The following is a 24,600-nucleotide window of genomic DNA, read 5'->3' on the forward strand; positions in this document are numbered from 1 at the left end:
CTGCAATTCAATTGGATTTTCAATCCAAATACTTTATAATGGTGAAGATAGAGTCTTCTTAATGCTACGTTTATGACCCCTTAGAATGATGTCTGTAGTGTTAATATATGTAGTTTTTGAAATATGGCAACTACTAGCATTGTGCTAAATAAAAACATTACCTATTAAATCTGCAGTTTAAATGTGCACCCCCATTTTCCTATAGAACTTTATATAGGAAACTAAGCACTAACATGTATGTTGCATGTTTACTATGTTGCTCTGAGATAAGCATTACCACAAAGTGAAGAAAATGAAGGAGTGCTTAACTAAGATCACATGCTTGAGCCATTCACTCAATAGATACTATATTATCACAAGTTTTGTTTAGTTAACGTTAGCTTTATTCTGCTCCTGAATTTACCTACCTCCATCAAACACACACACACACACACACACACACACACACACACACACACACACACACACACTCCTGAATCAATCCATCTAGACCTAAAATAAATCAAACAAACAAAAGAAAAATAAACATAAGCCTTGAAATTAGAAGGCATAGCTTCAACACACAGATGCATCATCTAACTTGGGTAAGCCTCAGGTTTCTGAAAGTTAGCTGAGAATATCATCTATATATTTTCACAGGGTTGCTTTGCAGCTTGCAGATAACAAGTATGTTAGAATTACAGAATACTTCTCTGTACCTTTCATTGAGCTTTGGGAACTTAAAATCCTTTTATGGATTCACTGGAAAGCAAAACCTTGAGTATTAACATTATTCATAGCATCATTGAATACGGGGTAATAGAAAAATTTAATAATACAAAATTAGAATGATTGAAATAAATTGATTCACTTTAAGTAATTCTGAGTATTTCTGAGTAACAGTAGTAACAGCATATGAGCAATCCCAGAGAGAGCATATTGCTTGGTACATTAGCTGTACACAAGGTCACATGAGGTTACTGGTAGTCTGAAGTTGGGATACCTTAGCCTCAAAGGCTAACTAACCTGATTCTATCTATTCCTGACCTGAATCCATCTCTAGAAACAGACTCACATTAACTCAACTCAAGAGATTTTAGTTTAAATCCAGAAGACCAACTGTTTGTTTCGGAGAGTTATTCTTGCCGAGATGAAAGCCCCTAGGTCCTCTTTTTAACCTGTTCTAACAAGTTAAAATATGAATATCAGTTTGTTAATTTAATATGAAAGCTTTAATCTATACCTGCCAAAGGCACTGGACAGGTGGAATTCTGCAGTCAATATGTTATCACTCAGTAAGCAAACTTCATGGAAAGCTAAATTATGATTGGAAGACTGCCTAGTGTGAGTTCAGAATAGGTGGACTGTGTGACCCAATGCCATTAAGCTTTTGAACCATATAAAGAAAGTTTATACTTTTTCACTCTGTCCTAAAGTCATTAGCTGCCACCTGGACCAGACAGATGGTGTGCCCTTGCCCTATGGGTGGCTTTAGCTAGTGTTTGCCCCTTCCTCTGAGTCTACGACTGACACACCTCTCTGCTGTCTATTACAATCCTTCAGTAACATACATTACACCTTCAATCAGAGTACAAGTAAATCTTAGATCCTAGGACCTGCGGTCTCTATACTGTGACAATATTGCTTTGCTTTCCAACGCTGATTTTAAAGTTAAACTCTTACAGGAAAATTCTCTTTCATTCCCTTTAAATTCTTGGGGAAAGCCTAGAACCCACATCTTCTGAAACAAAGCACTTCAAAAAGGTGGGACATGATGAGCATGTTGAGTCAGAAAAAGTCTTTACATTGAGATGGAAACTCAGCAGAAAAGAGATGTGAAGGAAAGGGGAGACAAAGAGGAGAGCAATGGAAAGTTCTAATCGTGGAAGCTGACAGGTTTGGGGATGCAATTTTCTGTAGCACAGATCAACAGAAGACACACCACAATTTCTAGCTCATGATAAGAAACTCCTAATTAACTTGGCTCTCAGTCTTTCTGCTGTAGTGTTACACATGCAGGTACATGAAAGATTCAAATTTCTTTGACCTTGGTCAGCTTCATGGTCAGCTTCTAGATAAAACCCCTTCAGGGCAATTCAATAGGGGAAATTTGAGAAGCAGTAGATACAGTATTGCTCCTTCTTTCTCCCCCTTTTCATGGAAAAATTGAATGTACATAGGAGATCTCACATACCACAGGAAATCCCCCAATCATAGAATTCAATAAAAGGATTTTCCTGAGGGCCTTCTCTCCACAGTAAATCATTTTGATAATTTGTTTGAATTCTCTTTTCATTTGTAATTCTTATGACTCTTTTGATCACCACTGTCTACTTCTGCAGTGGTTCAATACTTACAAGATGCCAGAGGAATAAAAATCTCAAAGCCCTGCTGTGTATTTCCTTAAAAAATTTGAGTTCTCAGATTGCCTAGAAAAATGATCTTAGTAAAAATATCATCAAAAATATACTTCTGTGATGCAATACAATGCCTTCTGCGGACATATAATACAGCTATCACCATTTCTCTACCTGACCAACTTTCCGAGTTACCAATACAATGACATCATATTGGGTATTCAGTAGCTTTATTTCAATGTTTCCATAGTCCCTCTAACCTTTTCTATCATTATTCTGAAACTGAAGAAAGTCTACATTCTTCAGTGAAAGGAAATATGTATTTATTTTCTGAGAGTTACTGCTCACCATTTTCATTATTGTTTTCATTACTTTACACACCATTCCATGTAAGAAGCACCTCTTGCAATTTGAATTCTGGCAAAACTGTTTTGCAAACCTCACTATCTTCTGCATAAAGTTGTTTGAAATCTTAACCCTGCACTGGCTACTATAGTTACTGTCAAGCCTTTCTTGAGCTGCCTCTTGGGTTTGTTAGTAGAATAATTAGAAAAAGAACTCCATGCTTCTACTATCTTTATGCTACCCATTTAGAGTGGGATCTGAAATATATATTTAAAAAGATATCTAGAGAAGGCAGGGAGGAAACCTGGACTTAGGTTAAGGAAAGTAAACTCTATGCAATCAAACCAAGAGATGAGGCTATTCAGGACAATGCTTCCCCTTTTTAACCAATCTCATGAGTAAAGGTCATATATATGATCCTCTCCCGGCCATGCACAAGCTTGGAGTTAAGCTCAATGCTTTCACCTTCTTGTAATTCCAGCACTTCCTCACTCTGAGAAACAAAGACAGTGAACATGACACTATTATAGGGACAACATTGATTCCACTATAATTTATAAGACAGCTAATCTCTCAAACACTTGAACACCTGACACCTTACAACTAATTTCCATGTGCTCCTATACCACAGTATAACCTTACGAGTTAAACCTATAACAAGAATTATTATTCACAAAGCGTGAGGTAGACATTTCATGACATAAGAGGCCTGACTCATAACTTAAAAAACCTTCAAGGTCTGTAGTAAATTTTGCTTTTGCTTTGCTCGGTTGGGTAGTAGGTGGAACTAGAGTACAATTTTACAGAAACAGAGAAAGAAATGGATGAGAAAGAAAAAACCATCAGTCTGCCTATAACACAGAATGATGGATTTTTGCACTTGGGAGAGGAGGCAGGGGAGCAAGAAATTATTCAGTAATCAAGCATTTCCTTTTCAAATGTTTGATGAGTTTGCAATGGTCTTCATTTTTTGTCTGCACTGGGATAATGCTTCATGACTACTATCCCCTTGGGTTTCTCTACAAATGCAAGATGTGTTTCTTATAGGATTATTCCCCAGAGCCTCATTTTGAAATAAACAGTTCATTGCTTATAATGTTTTATAGAGTGAGTTCTTGCAACAGATATATGACTCAAAAAATGACACTGTATAAAATCTGTTCCTGAAGTCTCATCCCCCAAACCACAGAATATCAAACCTGCTCCTTTGTCTCAAGTGAGTCCTGAGGCTCCCTTCCCCCCCTTTTCAGAAAGTAGCACACTATCAGTATGCAAACTACTTGGCTCCCAAATGCAAATGGCTGCCGATCTATAATATTCATAGTCTTTCCATAACAGTGCATAATAATGTAACCCAGCACATAAATCATATAGCAAAGTCCTTTACACCATAGGTGAGTTCTCAGGCTTTTCAACTACCTAGAAAACTGACTATAACACATGAGTTTTTATACTCTGCTTTCTGATTTTGAAGAACACAAATGCGCGTGCGAGCACACACAACACAAAATGACAAGTTAGTGTGCTTGCACAATGTCTGAAAGGATAATGCAAGAAATATAGATTCCTAACATTTATTTTTAGGAGCAATGTGTTCAATACTTTTCACTATCCTATTCATGCTATTCACTCTTAAGTGCTTTGCTAATATGATGTAAAAACCAATTAATAGTCCCAAGACGCCAGTAACCAAGTATTATTAACCATTTTTTCAAACATTCATAATTATTTAAAGAGGTTGAAACTTGCTTCCATCATAGGCAAGGGAAAAAATAGTAAAAAATAGTAAATCTGGTAAATCTAGTTTAAGAATGATGAACTACTGCCTGGCTGTTAAAGTCCCAGCCCCAGCCCTTTCTCTCTTCCTTCCTTTCTCTCTTCCTTCCTTCCTTCCTTCCTTCCTTCCTTCCTTCCTTCCTTCCTTCCTTCCTTCCTTCCTTCCTTCCTTCCTTCCTTTCTCCCTTCCTTCCTTCCTTCCTTCCTTCCTTCCTTCCTTCCTTCCTTCCTTCCTTCCTTCCTTCCTTCTTTCGTTTCTTTCCTTCTTTTTGTAGTATTTGAGAAACCAAGGCCTGTGTTTCTGCCCAGAAAACAAACAACACCTGAGTTTATGGGAGGTAAGAAGGGAATGCATGCTAAATTTTCTTGCACTGGAATTCTTCAGAGATAACTGTCACCTGGACTGCACTGAATTTAATATATACATCTCTGACAAGTGGTGGCCCTCAGCCAGCTCCCGGGAATATTCTGCATGATAAAACTGGTTTTGTATTTGTGCCTGAGGCCTTGAGGCCATGCTGCACCAGTGACCAGATAAGTGTATCCTAACAATATGTTTTTTGGCAAATGCTTGTTTTTGCTCTGGGCTGTTGTGTGTTATCTGCTGGACTCTGAGTAGGGGACAGGCTCCTTTCCTGGGAGGCAAGCCCATATGACTGACTCCCAATAAAAACCTTAAACACCAAGAGTTTAGCTTCCCTGGTGGCAACATTTTGAATGTGTTGTCACATACCATATTGTTGCTGAGAGAATTAAACATGTCCCTGTGTAACTTAACTGGAAGAAGATATCTGAAGCTTGCACCTCATTTCTTTTGGACTTCCCCTCATGTACCGTCACCTTTGCTGGTTTTAATCTGTAGCCATCACTGCCACACATTGCACACCCATGACTCTGTGGCAGTTGAGTGCACAGCAGATGGCCAGCATAAAATGCTCCACACACAATGTTTAGATTTGGAACTGCTATATCATGAGCAGGATACAAGACAATGGGTGTAACCTTCGGTGAGTGGGTTAAAACAGCCATCTAGTCAATAGCAATGGTTTCCAGGTTGGTCTTTGCTCAATCCTTGGCAGAGGGTGTGGAACAGAGTGAAATACTTGGCCTCTCTAACCCTATCTTGGTCAAGCCTGCTGTGTTTTTGAATATTGACCTGATAATCATTAGAAAAATTCTGCTTGCAGCTTGAGTTTGTTTTTTCTTTAAGAAGTGTCCCCTTGCCAGAGGATGTCTCTCCTGAGAAAGTGGAAAAATATGTACAAAAATAATGACTGTTTATTAAAGAGTTATAGGAGTCTTAAGACCAAACTGAGGTCAGCAAGGGTCAACCACCTGGGGATAAAGAGATTTAGAGATTTCCCAATTTTCCTTGGGATTTTCCTTGGATTCCTGTTGGTGCCCAGGTGTCTACAATCATCAGTCACCTCTTGCCCTGCACATTCTTCCTTCCTTTACATAAAAGAAGCCTTAATTCTGGACTTTCTCAAGATGGACTTGAGGAACCTCCAAGGCCCCCATTTTCTCATGCTGGTACCTTTTTTCTTTTTAAATGTTTTCATTGATTTTCAAAGAAGAGGAAGGGAGAGGAAGAGAGAGATAGAAACATCAATGATGAGAGAGAATCATCGATCGGCTGCCTCCTGCACGCCTCTGGGAAGATCGGACTGTGACCTCCTGGTTAATGGGTCAACACTCAACCACTGAGCCACACTATCCTTGATTAATAAACTGAGAGGCTGGCACCTTCTTGATTAATAAACCTTCCCTTACCCCAAACTCTGACATTTTAAATATTGGCCCTTTGAAAAGTGGAGCACATGGACTTTGGACTTGTAAGAGGCACTGTTCAGACTTGCCAACAACTTCAGTATGTATGGAAAAGTAACGGCCCTTCTCCTGATGTGCTTAAGGATTTTGATAAAACAGCACTATGATGAGACAGAACTTTGGCTTCAGTTCTACCAGCTCAGCTCTGAGGCAATAGGGGTTGGGGACCAAACTCTGTGGTTGCAGTTTAATGCTGTGGCAAGTAGAAGTAGAATTAGCCACATCACCAATCATAGGTGGTGAAGAAACACCTCCCTCTTGGCATCATCTAGAAACTGCTGTAAAGTTGTCTTGTCCTTGACCTTAAATGCCTTAAGCACAGCCATTGCCAGTTTCATAGGGCTTTCCAGGAAGCCAGCCTGCAGATAATCCGTGTTGGACAAGTCAACCCTTTCCTCCTGGCAGACAATAAAAGTATGTAGGGTCTTCCAGGTTTTATAAGATATTATCCCTGTCCTAGAAAGGTGTGCAGACCCACAGGGTGAGACCTGGCAGCACTGAGATAGTTTTAGCATCAGTGAAGGATATTCACTGCTGAGAGGCACTGCTTAGAATCACTCAGTTTAAAATGGAATAGTTACTTCATTCCAGCTTAGCATGATCACAATGCCTGAAGAACCCAGTCTGCTTTTGTTATTCTCTGGATTTTCTTTAACAATTCATACTTAATAGGAAAACTTTTTAAGTTATCCTAAGTAACCCCAATATATTTTAGTTGATATTTAATGAATCCATTATTATAGTTACTATCAAAGGTTTGCTTAAGGGCTCTCTCAACTCTAAGTTGGGCAAGAGACAAAAACTTCAAGGTAAGTATATTCAAATACAATCCTAGCTCCTAATACTTTGGCCCTAGACTAATTGCTTCATCTCCCAACATCCTGATTGCCCTATTTACAAAATGAGAAAAGTAGAAGCGCTTACTCATCAGAACGCCAGCATGTTTATAGAGTGATGATTAAATTTGAAATATGTAAATCACAACAGACAGCAAGTTACATATTGTTTTCCAATACGTAACTTTGCCTGAGGAATTTTGTTTCCTCCCCTAAACACCAAACAGATTCATTTAATGTCGAAATCACACTTTCTTTCTGACAGAAATCCCTTCAACCCAACATGTGAAGTCATGTGGCATTTTTGTGTTTATATAATCCTCATATCCACAATAAAGCCCGTAAACTCCCCAAGGGCAGCTGACATGCCTAATACTTCTCCGTATCCCTCTAGTACCCAAGGCATCACCAAGATCCCGGTAGAAACTCCTTCGGTATTCGCTGAGTTGAGTAATAGAGTAATATCACTACTAGACAGCTAGGGGGATAGCACAACATGTTCCCTCACACTTAATTCTCACACAGTTACATGATCAGGCAGCAAAACTCCAAGTACTCATCCTCTCATGGCTTGAGCCACCAAAATATTGCTCCTTTAGTTGAGATGGGTAGTTGATGGCAGCAGGATCATAATCACAACCCTCTGAGCCAAACACCAGGAGGCTAATAGAAACTGTTTTTGGAGAGAAAAAACATCCTGTCGTCCTTTATCTCCACAATTTCTCAGCGGGCATAGGGCCTCCTACTAGATGGGGAGTTTAAAAGAAGGCCTCCATGTGCAAAACAATTATCACATAACCATACTTTTTGTTACCCCCAGTGGTTTGATGAATGGACTGATAGAACACTCCCAGCATAAGTTTTCATTTGCTTCTAGGCTCTAAAAACACATGTCCCTCCCTGTATGTAACAATGACAGAAAAAAATAGTTCCATCTCGTGTGGCCATTAGATTTTCAGCTCTTATTTCAACTGTTAAATAAACCTCCTTGAGATAATGAACATTTTTCCAGTTAGGGGCATAGGAATAGCGAGTGCACTACTTAGTGTATAGAATATTCAATGTGGAAATGGATTTTTTTTCTATTAAAACAATACCAACTTGGCCAAATATAGTTTACTGATCAATTCTCTCCCATTCACGTGGCGCAAACCTATATACTTTCCCCTGAAAAAACGCTAGTGTTTTGAGATTCTCCCAATTTAGCTTTGCTAAAAAGGCAACATGAGCCCTGGATGATTGTTCAGTAGATAGAGTGTAGGCCCTCTGACGGAAGGGTCCTGAGTTCAATCCTGGTCAAGAGCAGGTAACTCAGTTGCAGGCTAGATCCCCAGTCCTGGTCAGGATACTGCAGAAGGCAACCAATCAATGTGTCTCTCTCACATCAATACTTCTCTCTCATTCTCTCTCTCCCCCCCTCCTTTCCACTCTTTCTAAAAATCAATATAAAATATCCTCAGGTGAGAATCAACAACAACAGAAAAAAGGCAACATGAAAAGCAATAGATTATATTGCTGTGAGTGGGAGACAGATGACAGACAGCAAAAGACATCGATTAAGAGGAGAGACATCTTGCAAAGAGGGAAAAGTCAAGACTACTCACTGGTCCTATCGCCTCATTCACTGCACTCGGTTTCTATCTTTCTGATCCTTCTTAACTATTTACTCAATTTATATCTTAGATCATTTACTGACTAGGTTAGGTGCTCACTGGAAGAACAGCCTGAGTGGCCTTATTCTTTATAAACTCAGGAGCTTTCAATTTGTGTGGAGTAGATGGAGTTATAGGGTGCCTTGAAGTTCTAAGACCCTCTCCACTTAGTCTTAAACATCCAATGCAAAAAGAACTGTCACCTGCTACATACATCTCGCGCAAGCCAAATCAGATCCCCTGCCTTTCCCATCCTTGTCCTTCATGCATCAGTGTTAATGTCTAGGCTTTGCTGCCCTCTGCTGGCCTCTTGGGAACTAGCTACTCTATAAACAAAAATGAAATGGTTATTCTCTTGTTGGGTCTTGGATTCCAGTTCGAAGGAAGAAAAATGTTTACATATAGTCTATATTGAAAATAAACATTAAAACCCAAATTATTAAAACAAGGATAAAACAAAATCAAAACAAAATTTACTCTTCGGTAAGCGTAAGTGGAATTCTGTAATCTGCATTTAATAACAATTTATTTCCCTGAAATACTGTGCAGTAGTTTGCAATAGCAATAGAGAGGGACAGCCTGCTGCCTTTTTAACAGATGAATATTCAGTTGGCAATGAACATGTTTCTCAAACATTAGAGCAAATATAAAAATTCCTTTCTGTTCCCACTTATGAAAAACTTTTACCCCCTCACACTATTAAATTCTGGAAACATAAGACAGGACAGATATTTTATCATTCTAACATCTCAAAAATAGATGAACATGGTGCATTTATTTCTAAGCATAACACTGAAATAAAATTGTTACAATTAAGTTGTTTAGAATCCTTGTAGAACCCTATATAATTTAAGCAAGCAATCAAAAATGTTTTGATATTCCACATATATGTGGTAACCAAAACATAAAGGCCAAAGTGAGCAGCTTATCAAGCCTTTATTTAAGTAAAAAATAATAGCTATTGGGGAAGTACTGATTCAGGCACAAACCCAAATAGAGTTCTGATTAGGACATGGAAGTCACTGGGATTTTATGAAAAAGAGAAGGGAAATAATTGCATGAAAAGAAATAAATTTATGTTAATGTTAATAGGTCAATGAAAGAATTTCTATAGTGTTATGCCCAGATTTCAGGATCCCCAAAAGACCACCAGGGAGCCAGCCAAGTCCGATGCAAAAGCAGAGAGTCTTTATTCAAGCTAGCTCGAGCTCTCCGTCCACCACACTCGCCGACGCGGCGGCAGGGGGCAGAGAGAGAGAGAGCTCTGTGGGGAGAGGGGTTTTATAGGAGGGTTGGAGTAAGGGGAGGAGAGAGGACTGTGGGCCCTGCCGATTGGCCAGGCACAAGTCGGGATCTTGTTACACAGGATGTGGTTGTGTCTATGGTGCGCACTTCCCTTGATTATCATTGGTTAGTTTAAAGAAATCCTAGGTGTGGCTAGCAGAGGCTTGGGCTTCCGGGAAGAAGCTCCTTGCTGAGCGCATGGCTGCTGCCCAAAAATGGAGGATCCGGGGTAAGATGGAGGGCGTAGCCCTCGCCCTTTCATATAGGTGCAAACAAGCTAAGTAATTCTTTAGCTGCACATGATGGTGCTAATTCTAAAGAATACCTTTATTCAGCCTGATAGTCAGGATATCTGCTTTCCTGTTAGATTTGCAAATAGTTTTTTGAAATACAAGCTTGGTTTGGCCCAGTCTAAAAGTTATTTTTCCCAGTTCAAACATTCCAAATGTTTTCTGAAGTAAGAGGTGCAAGGCAAATCCTCTGGTGTCCTAGATCTTATTTAAAATGTCTCCATTTATATCAAGTTTTCACATATACAAGGTAAAATATTTTTCATTCTATACTTTTGTTATTGTCCAGAACATTCTTCTTAAAGTTTAAGCATCACAATTATGAAATATCATTAGATGAATTTCCATAAACTTTGTGCTACGTAAGTGCTTAAGTTAGAACATATATCACAATTACTCACTTTCACATGAAGAATACGAAGTGATAGAAAGTTGGTAGTCTCTTAAAGGTTGATTTTTAAGTCACCTTTGAAGGGGTTTAGAACAGGCCTCACCAAGATGTGCCTAAAAGAATCTAAATTGGGGGCCTTGCCCATAATAATAGTTATGGCCAGAAATAGCCACCTATATGGGAGGGCCAACTACTGAACATCTGCCTTCCTATTGTCCTGTGAAATCCTCTCCTCCCCTCTGAAGCCTCAAGTAATCTTACCTCATTCCTTGGCTCAGGATGCCATGTATACCTCATTTTAGCTTTCTGTCTCTGAACCTCTTATGTATACAGGGTTCCCATATGAACATAAGTAATTAAATTTGGCTATTTTCTCTGGTTAATCTCTCTCACGTAGATTTAATTATTAGACCAACCAAAAGAAACAAAAGTAAATTTTTTTTCTCTCCCACACCTTAATATACTAAACTGTTTGATATAAGAAATTGTCATAAAATCCTAACAGATTGATTTATCTAACCAGAGAACATTATTTTAACCATGTGCAGGCTGTAAAAGCCATTTTTTAGAAAAGCCCAATAGGTTGTAACAGATACTACATGCACAGAAGCAGTTGCTTGTATGTCCTGAATATGAGCTCAGAAGTATGATGCTAAGCAAGAGTGAGGTTCATGATCACTTTCACTAAGAGAGGCTAAAGAGGCTGATATAGAAAGAGAACATCATTATTACTATCACCACCATCAATATAATCACAATCTATTGAGCATATTCCACATTATCAAATAGAGAACTCAATGCTATACTTTTACAATTTCATTTAATTCTCACAACACTATCAAGTAGTTATTATGATCTTTACCTTACAGATGAGAAATGTATGGCTCAGAAAATGTACTATGCAGCAATACAAAAGAAGGATTTCTTACCCTTTGAGACAGCATGGAGGGACCTGGAGAATATTGTGCTAAGTGAAATAAGCCAGTCAGAGAAAAACAAGTATCACATGATTTCACTCATATGTGGAATCTAATAAATAAAATAAACTGTTGAACAAAATAGATTCAGAGACATAGAAGCATGGAACAGACTGTGAAATCTCAGAGGGAAGGCAGGGGGTAGGTGGGTAGGTGGGATGAGATCAATCGAGGAACTTGTATGCATACAAGAATAACACATTAACACAGACAATAGGGGGTGGAGACCTGGGGTGGGAGTTAGGGTGGCTATAAGGGTTCAATTGGGAGAAACAAGGGGATGTATGTAATACTTTCAACAATAAATATTTTTAAAAAATAAAAGAAAGAAAGAAAATGTAGGTTATACCATAGGCTACACCTCAAGAGTCAAAGCAGAGTTTCCAACCCAAAACTGTCTCCAGGTTCATGATTTTCTTATTAAGTAATAGCTCTATATATTTAAAATATCAAATATATTTTAAAAGTTTAGTTATTAATACCTTTAAAAATACTCCTTTTTTTCTTTGTGTGTGTATGAGTGCATATAAAACTTAAAGAGTGAACACATACAAGGTCATGTTTGATAATTAAATTTCATTATATTATTCTTGGGCACTTTACCAAGTAGCTCTAATAATTATGAGAAGTCTTTTGCTGCTTTAGGAACCCAGAGCCATCCTTCCGTTTAGTTGAGCCACTCAATTCCAAGTATCTTTGATTCTTAAACGTCACATTTTGGGGGTTATTACTTCTATGTAAACAGAAATCAGTCTTGAAGAAACTTCAGGAACCTGAAGTATGGATTCAAAACAAACTTAACCACATCATATACATAAGTTCAAATTAAGTTCTTGCATTTTTCTCATGATAAGCAAGCACATAACGTATAATTAGAAGCATCAGCTGGAGCTCAAATCTGTAAAAGCCCACGTTCGCTGAGATTTTCGGGGGGAGAAAAAAAATAGAGTAACACTGTTCCTTGTGAACTATGTCAAGGGAAAGAATCAATTGATAAAGAAGTTACTTGATGGCACCAAAACTCCTGGTGAGAAATGAAATCTAAACATATGATTAAAAGCAAAGTAAAGTGGGCTTTCCATTCAGCTTGTCTTGGAAGGCATCCTCTAAGTCAGCAATTTCCAACCTTTCCCATATCAGAGCACACCAAAAAATTAATCACTAAAATTCTGCGGCCCACCCAAAAATATGTTTTTTGCCAATCTAACAAAAAAAATAGGTATCATTTTGATTCCTTCAGACCAGACAGCTATTGTTGTGGTGGCTGTTGTCATGTTTTTATTTGACAATCTAAGGGAACAGAGGTCAGTGCTACTGAATAAATAGTCGGGGATTGCATGCACTGTGTGAAAATCGCTGCTCTAAGTACATGCTTTGCCCTGGTGAGCTCTAAGAAAAATTGATCTACAACGTAACTAATCAACATAATTTGCTTCACCTCCCTTGTGTCAGAGTACAAAAGTTTATGTCAGGAAAGCTTTCAGAGATAATCAATCCTACGGGGGAAAAATGGGTCAGGAAGAGCACATCATGAATAAATGCTTCAGTGGACTATTGAAAGTCACTGTTTTTGGCACTGCCACATCCTCACCTGCAACAGTTTCCCATCCTGTTTTATTGTAATTTATTTTTAATAACAATACAACTATGATTAAATCAATCCATCATACAAATTGTGTTTTACTATCTGTTCCATCACTGTTTAACCTAACTTATTACCAGTTTCCCACAGCCTGTAATTAAGCAAAATTTTTCTATGTTGCCATTATCTTCAGCTAATCAAGGTTATCCTCTGCTTATTAATCACTTTTAAAATGTCATTTTGAAGTCATGAATCACATTGAGAGAGAAAGTGATAGCTGAAATGTATCTTTTTGGAAGATACACAGTGTTGACAGTAACTCCTACCTACAAAATGGAAGTGTTGCTTCAGAACATACAAGACTTGAATAGAAATAACCTCTACCCTTATGAGTCCTAACTTTTAGTCAGTGACTACAATATTTTCAGACAAGTTCTTTGCTAAGCACTACAGATTCACAGATACATTACTCACAAGATTGTACCACGAAGAACAAAGTTATGTAAGGTGTTTTAAGTCATCTGGCTAATGACAGACAATGCCAGGTCTTGAGTTTGATTTGGGTAACTGGAGTTTAATCACTCTATTCCTCTGCAATTATCATAAATTCTCCCCTGTAGCTGTGCTTTCTCAGGGGATGGAATAGTGTCTTATTTAGAATATGTGGTGTGTGTGTGTGTGTGTGTGTGTGTGTGTGTGTGTGTGTAATGAAGGATTTCTGTGGTTCATTTTCATTCAATATAAAATCCCACATTTTCTATAATTCAGTTTTAAATTTCAAATTTTTAAATTTCAAATTTTCTAATTTGTCGATCTGACTTTAAAAGCTAACTGCAGCAACAGTGTGATAGATGTAAATTCACCTGTAAAGAACCATAATCTATTCAGGTCATTTAGTTAGCCAACAATAGAAATCCACTTCAAACTGGCTTAAGGAAAAAGGAAAATATATTGGTAAGTATAGCTAAACCAAAGGAATGACAACAATGACACAGAAGACAACCAGAAATGTAAACTCTAGGACCAGTTTCCTCTAAACATCTGTCATCTCATTTCTCTTGCTGAGACTATTTTTTTGATAAGGTAGGGTTGATCCTCAGAACTTCTGGGCCCCAAAGCTTACATCTTTGTAACCAGAGAGATTTAAGTTTAAAAATCCCATGAAATCCCCACTGGTTCAATGTGGACCCCATGCCTGCCAAGAGGACAGAGTGATATGCTCAGGAAGGTTTGAGTCGCTGCTCACTGTAATGTAAAGGAGGTAGGCTGAATTTATTGACTTTGGATTTAAAATAACATATTTGCTTAATTAGCTTTCAACTTTAAAAAGTGGCATAAATCATTTGCTATGACCTCAAACAGCCTATCATTTCTACTCAGACTTAAATGGTTTCTAACTATCCTTGCATCCCTTGCATATTACTTCCTAAAGTGTCAAAGTCTTTTATTGGAGCATCTGATTGACTGAAACAGATCATATGCATGTTGGTTTTAAAGAAAAGAGGGAGATGGAGGATCTCCCACTAAGGATTTCATAGTGGAAGATATGGGCTATTGGTTCAATAATTCCACATAACAATGTATATGGGGTTTTCAGGAAGAAGGGCAAAAAAATGAATACCAATTACTTAGTGAGATTAAGACTATTTTATTTCATTAGTCATTAACATTAGTTCTTCAATGTTTTCAACTTACTCATTTTGATGTTAAGTTGAATATAAGTACAACTAACAGTTACAATTGATTTAATCTATTCTGATGGCTGGCATAACAAAGAGAGCGTACTCTGTGATCCTGGCATAACTGAATCTGTTTGGGTGAGTTCCGTTGTCAAACAATGATACACATTCACAATAGGGCAATTTGCAGTGGCTGCACAGTGAAGACTTTTTGTCTATCTCTCACATGGAAAATTAGAGAAAATGATGTGCAGGACCAGACTTACTACTCTTGAACTCTGCAGAGATGGGGACTATCAGAAGAGGTCTCCGTTGTGAGTAGAGAGAAGACTAGGAAGAGAACATTCCTGAGGAGTATCTCTTTGTAGAAGGCCGTGATGGGAGTCCCTCAAGCTTCCCCCTCCGAAGAGGAGCAGAGAAGCTGGCAGACAGCCTGAAGCTTGGTTGGCTGGGCCTTGAGTGAGGTTACACAGAGGGCCTCTGTACTTCCAGACAAAGACGGTTGTGCTATGAAGAAAAGCCACTGCACTGGGCTCAGTGTGAACTCTAGGCATTTGTCAGAATCAAGGGTGCACGAATGCGTCCGTGGAAGAGATGTGGACAACAAGCGGAAGTGAGCTTACTCCTGGCTCAAGAAGGCAGGGAGGAGATTCCAACAAAAAGAGAGCGTGTTGGGAGTGGGCGGCCAGGAAGCTGGAGACCGAGGGGCTGTGGCCACCTGAAGACACGTCCACACTCGAGCTGTGTACAGGGAAGCCCGGCAAGGGGTCCCTGAGGAGAGTACTGTGACCTACAAGAAAGGCTCCAACCTCCGGCCGGGCATAGGAAGCCAAAACCTCTTCAGCAGACAAATGTGTCAGCAGTCATCCAGTGGTTATTTTCAATTCACCTAAACACAGGTGCTGGACAACTCGGTCGGTCGGGAAGTAAATTGTAGAATGGTCCTGCCTTCCAAAGATGGTAAAGAATGACCAAATTCTTGCTGCTGTTGAAATGGGCCCTAGAATGTGTGGTGCAAATTCTAATTTGTGTTCAGGGAACTTACTTTAACTTAAGAGTCCAAGGTTTGGAGAGAACGTGACAGACCCGATGGTTGTAATGTTGTAATCGATGCATAGACCCCTCCAGGTTACTAGTATGCAGGATTCTACTTTAATAATTTTATTTCTTTATCAGACTAAATTATTAGTGAAATGTAAGAAAATTTGAACTCTCACATCCACAGATCCCTCTTGTTTTGATCCACATGGCTCTCTTTGAGTCTCTCTTCATACAGAAAATTAGGACAGTTGAACTACCCATCTCCTTCTAAAGACCAAGTCAAGCATGACCAGGACTCTGGCCTTTCTAGGGAGGTATCTGAGCTGTCTCTCCAGGATCCCATGCAATAATTAATTGCCAATGCCTTAGGCATCCATGATATGATATAAATTATGATCTCTCCCCTGAATGTAAAACAGCACTCAGCATGTACAAACTCTGGGAGGACTGAGAAAACGTCACTCAGGCCTTTCCTGTAACCTGTGGTTAGCACGAGAAGCCCAGACCAAAACATACAGACCGCTGCCCTGGGATGGGCACCAGGCCGGCTTTTCTCTTGGCTAATATTGTTTGAACAATCTTATTTCTTAGTATCATTGTCTGTCTCTCCTTTGCCTCCCAGAGCTTTCTGTGTTGTTTACACTAAACTGGGCTAACTTTTTATCCCCCCTGCTTCTTAATTCTTCAATCTCTAGCAAAAAAGCCATCAAAGTTGGCTAAGAAAATGATATTCACTTTGAATTTCTCCAAATTGTGTTTCAGGAAAAAAAGCGCGACAGGATAAGGATGCTCACTCCATATTTGTAAGTTTTGACAGCTTGCTTGCACAAACATGGTCTATCACAGAGAACCTGGTACCACTAACAGAAAAGGGAGATTCAGCCAAAATGATGGGAAGGAAGAGTATGAGTTCCAGAGAAATAGAGATAAAATATGAGTTAATATTTGCAGATCTGTTTTTACAGAATATGGGCATTTATAAAATGTTCACAGTAATTTCAAGTCTCTTGTGAGTGAGAAGAATGATGGAAATCTCGGGGCTTAGCTACGAATAGATGGAGCACACCGGATGGAAGGAAGGTGCTGCAGAGAAAATCGCTGGTGTCTGCTTTATGTGCCCGAGTCATCTGGAACCGTGGGTAGGTAAGGAATTGCTCCTATACAAAGTTAAAAAGAAAAGCTTCTCATTAGACTGAAACTCATGCGATTAGGTGTAATTGGAAAATAGGATTCAACATGTATACCACTGAGGCAACAAAGCAAAAGTGAAATAAGAAAATTCAATTCTAGTTCCAACTTCAGCCATCCAACAGCTGTGCAAATTTGGGAAAATATATGTCACTTGCCTTTTCTGAGACTTACTTGCCCCTTCATGAGGTAATCCTAAGAATTCTATAACCCTAATAAATCCTATGATGCTTTCAAAAAATCCACTTATTAAGGCAATGTGTATTTAAAGCAAAATCAAACATCATTTTATTTCCAAATGTAAAAAAGAGGGCAGAACAGTACCCATCATAAAAGCAGCCCTAACAAGCACCTGCATCCCATGGGATCACACTCGCAGACTGAGAAGAAAGAAAACATGCACATGACATGTGATGAACCACCGATGCTGGTTCACATGTTGAATACAGAAAAAGACCGTGGCAACAATATGATTATGCTGAAATGCACAATAGAATCACAAGTCAGTATTCAGAATACTCGATATTGATAGATGTATAGGTGTGAGATTTTAGTTTGGAAGAACAAAAATACAGGAAGTATTATCAAAATGGGTACATGATAGGGCAAATCATATTTTAAAGAAGTAAAATATGTATGTCGGAAAAGATGTGTATATTATGTATAATATGATATATATTAGTTATTTGTATATTTATAATATATAGCTTATAGGATTTTATAATCATGTGCATTGATATAATATATATGAGATGAAAAATATATATCAGAATTTATAGCTAAAATATAATTAAACATGTATTTATGCTTGTGTGACTATGAGTATAAATTGTATATAATATATAACTCAATATGTAACATAAATTTTTTAGTTTTTTAATTTATTCTGAAAAATAAACTTTTCTCCTATGTATCAGAAAACCCCCAAAATAGAGACATAAGTTCATAGACTGAATTATTTATCCTTGTATTTATATTGAGGACTGTTAAATATGCTACAAGAGAAAAGAAACTTTCTCCTAGGAAGAAAGCTAATTTCTTTTATTTTTTAAACATATTTTTATTGATTTCAGAGAGAAAGGGAAAGGGAGAGAGAGATAGAAACATCAATGATGAGAGATAATCATTGATCGGCTGTCTCTTGCACGCCCCATACTAGGGATTGAGCCCACAACCCAGGCATGTGCCCTGACCAGGAATTGAACCCGGACCTCCTGGTTCATAGATCAATGCTCAACCACTGAGCCACGCTGGCCAGGCAAGAAAGCTAATTTATAAACAAGTAAAACTGCGCTGTAAATACTACTATATGATGGATCCAAATTTATTTAAAATATTAATATGAGATGACTTTTCTATTTATCCTAGGAATAATAACAATATTCCTGCTGTTTAAAAAGTCTTCTAATGCATTTGATTTATAAGATTAAATTCACAAGAAATATACTTACGGTTTTCAGAAGAAAACTTACATCTATATTTATGGTCTATATAGCATAGTAATTTATGGACCAGATGATCGTATTTTATATTCTTTCCCAATTTTTAATTTCTCTTTTTCTCTGACTTTATTTCTTAAGTTTGACAAATATAGGTAGTCTTAAGTTTCCCTCATTCATTCATTTATTTCTTCATTCCTTTATACCATTGTTTATTCATTTAATACTGAGCTTCTACTACAGCAAGGTACTGGGAAATGAAGGAGGAGGAGGGGATGGGGAACAAAGGGGTAGAGGAACAAGAGGAGGAAGTGGAATGACCAGACTCCCTCATCCTCCTGAAGCTTGTAGCAATCCCTTAGTGACCCTCTCTCCCCGTCTCTCTCTCTGGGTTAGCTTTCTCTAATCTTACACCTTTGCTTTCTATGAAGATCATTCCTAAGATTATCTGCTTGTCAACATTTCTCAAGACCTAAACCACGCCCACTGAATGGCCCCATGCTAGGACATCATCATCTTTCTTTCTTTTCTCACTATGACCCTCTGCTCTCACTGCACCACAATTCTCCGATACCCAGGTTCCAAATCTGAGATTCTTAAGTGATTTTTCACTCTTTCCTTATATAATGACTAGTTGCCCACACTATATCTATTCTATTCCCACAATATTTCATATTAGTTTTTCTTCCCCCACTTCTAAAACTCTAACTGTAAACCTCTATTTCTCTTGTCTGGGTTATTTGAATACTTTCAAAACTGACTTTCTCACCTCTTAGATCTCTATATTGATCCAGTATGCAACTTGCCAGAAACTTCCCCCAGAATATTACTTTAATTTTTGGGTAAATTTCATTACTTTGCCTCTAAAATCTTCAGTCCCCTAGCTTACAGGAATATGTGATGACTAAAATTAGACAATGAATGCAAAGTGCTTAGTGGAGTGCCTACCCCATAGTAAGAATTCCATTATAATAAACTATTTTTATATGTCATTGCCTGCAAAAACTGTGTCAAATTATTCTGCTCTCCACTTAGCTGTTCTTTTTTAATGCCTGTATTGCACAATAATTAAGAGCTTTGCAGCTAGACTGTCTAGATTCAAATCCTATGAATTCCAGTTGTTATCCTTGGGTAAATTGCCTAACCTCTTGTGCGTCCATATCCTGGATCTACATAATTGTGGTGATAATATTAGTATCTAATTCAGAGTGTTATTGTAATGATTAAATAATTGATGCATACAAAGCAAGTATAGGACAAACGTTAAATATTAAATTAATGTTAGTATTATTAATAGCTATTCACAGTCTCCCATGATCCTTCACCAGCATACCCATCGAGCCTTGTCTCTCACTCTTCCTGTTTATAATCTCTCTGTTTCATCCCATCAGAGCCAATATTTATTTCCTGTACACACCCTATTGTGCTTTTCTACTGGTGTGTTTAAGCTCTTCACTTAGGCTGTCTTTGGTCCTGTCACTTCTAGATGAAAGTTCCCCCAAAATACACCTTTCCCATATTTATATATCTAAAGTGCCTTCCACATAGGAAAAATTTAATAAGTATTTGTAGGAAAATATATCACTCGAGTATTTTAGTGTGCCACCTTGTTAGTTTATGGCACTTCTAAACAATTGAATCTTGAATTGATTTATATGTGGTAATAATCAGATGCAGAGATAAATATATAATCTATCACTTGCCCTATTTTGAACAATGTATTTGTCATTTGTTTAAGAATAAATAATAGCATTTTTTCCCATGAATCAGGTAAAATAATTTACTACTCACAAGACAGCATCAGATTGGGCTAACTTTTGCTTGAACTTTTCTTTTTTTAACTTTTCTTATAGAAATTCCAATCTTTTTCTTGGTTTATGAGACTCACCAAACCTGCTTTTCAAGATGAGTAAATAAATTTACAAGCAATAGAAGTGGTCTGGGGCCCTGGCCGGTTTGGCTCAGTGGATAGAAGGTCAGCCTGCGGACTCAAAGGTCCCAGGTTCAATTCCGGTCATGGGCATGTACCTTGATTGCGGGCACATACCAAGTGGGGAGTGTGCAGGAGGCAGCTGATCGATGTTTCTCTCTCATCGATGTTTCTAACTCTCTATCCCTCTCCCTTCCTCTCTGTGAAAAATCAATAAAATATATTTTTTTAAAAAAAGAAGTGGTCTGGGTTTGGTTTAGATTGTGTGTGTGTGCATGTTTCTTTTCTTTCATTTGTTTTAAAGTTATATTTTTATGTAGTTGTTTTAAAAAGTCTGAGTAAGTCCATGCTCTGGCAGCTGCCTGGGATTCCAGCTGTCCTCCATCTCACTCAGCCACAATCCCCACTGTTTACTATAGCCGGAAGTTATGGAAACTTCTCCCCGCCAGCACTGAAACCCTGGGCTGCGGGCCTGGTGTGGTGCTGGGACCCCTCACTTCTCAGGGGGGACCTCTGCAGCTGAGATATCCTCCTGATTTTTAACAACCACATTTGGGTGTGGGACCAGCTGGTTCCCCTACTGTGTCCTTTCTACCAGTCTCCATGTGACTTCTTCTTTATATCCTTAGTTGTAGGATTTCTGTTCAGCTAGATTTCAGGCAGTTATGAATGATGGTTGTTCTGTAGTTTAGTTATAATTTTGATGTGGCTGTGGAAGGATTCGAATACTGCATTTACCTATACCACCATCTTGACCTGAACTTCATTTTGTTCCTCCTAAAAGAACACCAATAATATTAGATTAGGAGCCACCTGGTCTTAACTTCATCACAACTGAAAAGACCCTATTCCTCAATAAGGTTACATTCACCAGCAGCAGAGTTAGGATTTCAGCATATCTTCCGTAGGGGACACAATTCAATTCATAACACTTGAAGGGGCCCAGAACATGCCACTGTCACATAAATATTATTTTCTTTAGGAATATTTAGTGAATTTATTCAAATGAAGGAAGGCCAAATGATGCAGAACTGAACATAGAAACCTATATGCAATAGAAAGTGAATATAAATTATCCAACCATATGTGGATATTTCCAGCTAAGGATATAAATACATATATCTTTTATACATACCTGACATGATGATTCTGGCAAAATAAAGCCAGAGATATTAAAAATCATCTCAAATTTTAAAGATGGTGTGGAATAAGTGTTAACAACATTCTACATGAATAGAAACCCAATTTAATGACATAATTTTATCATGGCAGAAGCATGGTCAGTTTTAATATTTGAAAATTGGTATCATTCACATCGGCTTTTTAATAATTAAGTTATTTGTATACACAGTATCTCAGTGTGGACAAAATCTTTTAGTGTTGATTACTTGCTATGATGTCTTAAACTTTCAAAGTCTTTTCAATATAAGAAAATAGCTGCAACATTTTGAGTGCTTTCTCATAAAATAAAATCTTAAAAGTAATTATGATTGGTCTTTGTGGTTCCTAGTTTTAAGTTTTCTTATTTTTTCACATAGCATAAAGTATATTCTGATGCAGGATTTCATTAAGATCCAGTAGTTTATGAACAATATTACCAAATGCAGTGACGACAAGCAACCTTCAGAGTGCACTTTTTCACCTCACTGAAGCTGAGAGCTCCTTTTGAATATTTTTCCACTTCAATATAAAACAGATTGTTATGGTTTTGTCAGTGTTTGCATTATGGGGCTTTAAAAAAACAATATTTATTTCTTCCACAGTTCACAGTTGTTTGGTGAGATTGTTTTTGGAAATCAAATAGTTCTGGAATGTTTTGAATAACCAAATGTTCTTTAGTAGATGAAGTCTTTCAATGCAACTGTAATAATAAGCATCTAAGGATAGCTATATTACCAATATATCCTGAAACCAAAGAAAGATGGTGTGTATATATATATATATGCTTATTAATTTATATATTATAAATATTAATATATATATTAATGCTTTCAGAGAGAAATGAAGAGGGAGAGAGAGATAGAAACATCAATGATGAGAGAGAGAATCATTGATTGGCTGCCTCCTGCATGCCCCATACTGGGAATTGAGCCCACAATCCAGGCTTGTGCCCTGATCAGGAATCCAACCGCCACCTCCAGGTTCATAGGTCTAATCTCAACCACTGAACCACACCCCGGCCAGGTGAAGATGGTTTTCTTGTTCCCTTAATCCACTTAATTGTTTTTTTATGTGAATATTTTCATTATTTATAATTCCCATTTCAGATAATAGTTCTGACCACCACCTTGTTATGATGCTTGAAGCCAGTTTAAACCACCTATTTTATGTTCTTCCAACTTACTTTTAAGTAGCGACTTTACTAGGGACAGCAATTCCACACAGCAGCCAAGTTTTCCTCCTGTAAGCTACTGAGTACAAGGAGGCAACCCACCCCCACTCCAAGGTCTTCTATCCTCACCTACTGAGCTACAAGTTCACTTCTTCTCTTTTTCCAGAAAGCTAAAGCTACATTCAACCTCAGATTCTGCTGAACAAAACTTGTGCCATTGTTTCATGGTCCTGAGAAACTTCGGGAAAGCAAAACAGCAAAACAAAACAAAACAAAAAGCCCCACTGTATTTTGATGATTGGCTTTCTGTCTGTGAAGAGCCAAAATCACCGAAATTAAGCAAATATGTGTGATTACCATGGTGTACTTTCTCAGCAGGTGGCCTGCACAAGCCAGTTTATTTACTTGCTATGTCACAGCCCCAACTTCTTGGGGGGCGGGGGGGGCTATTTCTTTTTATAACAAGGATTTGGAAGAAGGATGATGAACTCTTCCTGTGGTAGATCACCTTGCATAGTTTATTGGGGCTTTTCACAGCTTGTCCAACTGTTCTATTCATGTAAGTAGTCAACTGTTCTGTAGATTTCTTATCCTCCATGTTCTTATTAGTGAAATTAAAGATCTTTTTTCTAGGAAGATCAATGGAATGATCCTCAATATTATTACAAAAGTTTCATTGTAGGTAGGTTTCAGATGTCATAATCTCTTGAATACCGGCTCAGCCCAACCCGGGTACCCAGGGAGTCCCTTGGCTCCTGGCTGAACCCACTCAGGATCATTCAGATGTGACTGTCTTCAATTTATTTTAATAGACAAATAAGCCAGTGGTGTGTTCAGTTTCTTGTCCCCTGAAGACAAATGTGATGGGTGTGTTTAATTTCATTAACTACAATGCAGCTGACAAGAAAAATGTACAAAATCAGCTTTTGAACACTGGCATTTGAAATCATTATTGCATTAGCTGTCACACTAGAATCTAAGGACAAAATATTATAGGTGTTTTATGAAACTTTGCAAATGCACCGATAAAATAATTTATAAACATTTGAAACCATGGCTGGGTCTTGGTGACTATTTTCTCTCCTCTAGATAAGGCTCCCTATTCTCCCAAGCACATTTACAGTGACCCCTGTGTCAAACCCTCATCTTTCAGGGCGGAGACAGGGGAGGCTGTCTTTAAATCTGAAGAGCATGGGTGACTTTTTCATTGTGGCCTGACCTGCTCTTGAAGTGTGATGCTTGATGCAGTGACTGATTCATCTGTCCCCAGAGGCTGCTACCACATGGAGCCCTGAGAGCTCCCAGCCTCCCCCCCCCTTCAGGTCCCCGATGGGAGGCGGGCTTCATAAACACGCAGGGCCACCCTTGCTCTGCTCGCCTGCAAACCCCGGCTCAGGAAGCCAGGGCACGAGGGACCTGGAACATGCTTTCTGAAACGCAGTGAAGATTCTGCACCATCACCCTGGCTAGGAGAGTCACCAGACGGGCGCTGCTCTCAGTGCATAACCAGGGCCAGGAGTGTGTGAGCCTTCGGTCGGCACCCTGTCTGACCATCTGTCTGTTTGTGAGATGCGCTGTGAGGAGACCTGGGTTGTGCTGCTGGAGCCCCTGCAGAGTGGCGGCTGCTGGCTCTCCCCCAGCCTGGAGGTGGAGAGGGAGCTCTGTGGCCTGAACCCTTGGAGATGACTGAAG

At 38.5% G+C, this 24,600-nt stretch overlaps 1 pseudogene; it reads right to left on the reverse strand.

Moving 5' to 3' along the window:
* Nucleotides 1-22,428: 22,428 nt before the first annotated feature.
* On the reverse strand, nucleotides 22,429-23,608 carry LOC132237974 (KATNB1-like protein 1; annotated as a pseudogene).
* Between the last annotated feature and the right edge of the window lie 992 nt (nucleotides 23,609-24,600).

The sequence above is a fragment of the Myotis daubentonii genome, chromosome 7, assembly GCF_963259705.1.
Source record: "Myotis daubentonii chromosome 7, mMyoDau2.1, whole genome shotgun sequence".
NCBI classification, from domain to species: Eukaryota; Metazoa; Chordata; class Mammalia; order Chiroptera; family Vespertilionidae; genus Myotis; species Myotis daubentonii.